The sequence below is a fragment of the Anolis carolinensis genome, unplaced genomic scaffold, assembly GCF_035594765.1.
Source record: "Anolis carolinensis isolate JA03-04 unplaced genomic scaffold, rAnoCar3.1.pri scaffold_8, whole genome shotgun sequence".
Lineage (NCBI taxonomy): Eukaryota > Metazoa > Chordata > Lepidosauria > Squamata > Dactyloidae > Anolis > Anolis carolinensis.
Genome location: NW_026943819.1, coordinates 1,967,841 through 1,968,458, shown reverse-complemented (window position 1 = coordinate 1,968,458; position 618 = coordinate 1,967,841). Strand labels below are relative to the sequence as shown.

Sequence of the window (618 nt, the reverse complement as noted above, 5' to 3'; positions counted from 1 at the left end):
TGTCATACAACAACAACAACAACAACAACAATATATTAAGTACAGTAGAAATTGAGGCGTTTTCCTTCATTTTAATTTTGGAGAAGGGATGGAAAGACACAGGTTCTGCAAAGATGTCCACACGAAGTATCTTCATCACCAATGAAGCCAAGGTACAAAGTTTCTAGTTTCCCAAGGCCTCGGTCCCCATGGAGCTGTTGCAGGCCAATTGTCATCCAAACAGGTGGGAGGTAGGCCGTTTCACCTGGCCGTGTTGTTAGTGACTGTTGCCTCGTCAATCAGCTAACTACACTGCCTGGCAACCAGGCCCATCGGGATCCCTTTGTTGTTTTTGTGCAAATAGAGAAACCTGAGCTGAGCGAGGGTGCATCTACACTGTTGAAGGAATGCTGTGCTACACCACTTTAGCCATGGCTCAATGCTATCTAACCCTGTAGTTTCCCAAGTTTCTCTGACAAACTGCTAGAGTTTTCCCAAACTATAGCATTGAATTAAAGTGGTATCACTGATTTTGCACTAATCACCCTCTATACGGAGCAATTGAGGAAGCCTAGTTTTTCAGCCCTTTTTTTAAGACTGAAAAAGCCCCCCTCGGCTTATACTCAGGTGAGGGTCCTG

General features: G+C 44.8%; 1 non-coding gene across 1 annotated transcript; it reads right to left on the bottom strand.

Moving 5' to 3' along the window:
- Positions 1–240: 240 nt before the first annotated feature.
- Positions 241–302, bottom strand: mir34a (microRNA mir-34a). Its single transcript, NR_129961.1, has one exon. It is a non-coding gene; the product is annotated as a microRNA mir-34a (primary transcript).
- Positions 303–618: the final 316 nt, after the last annotated feature.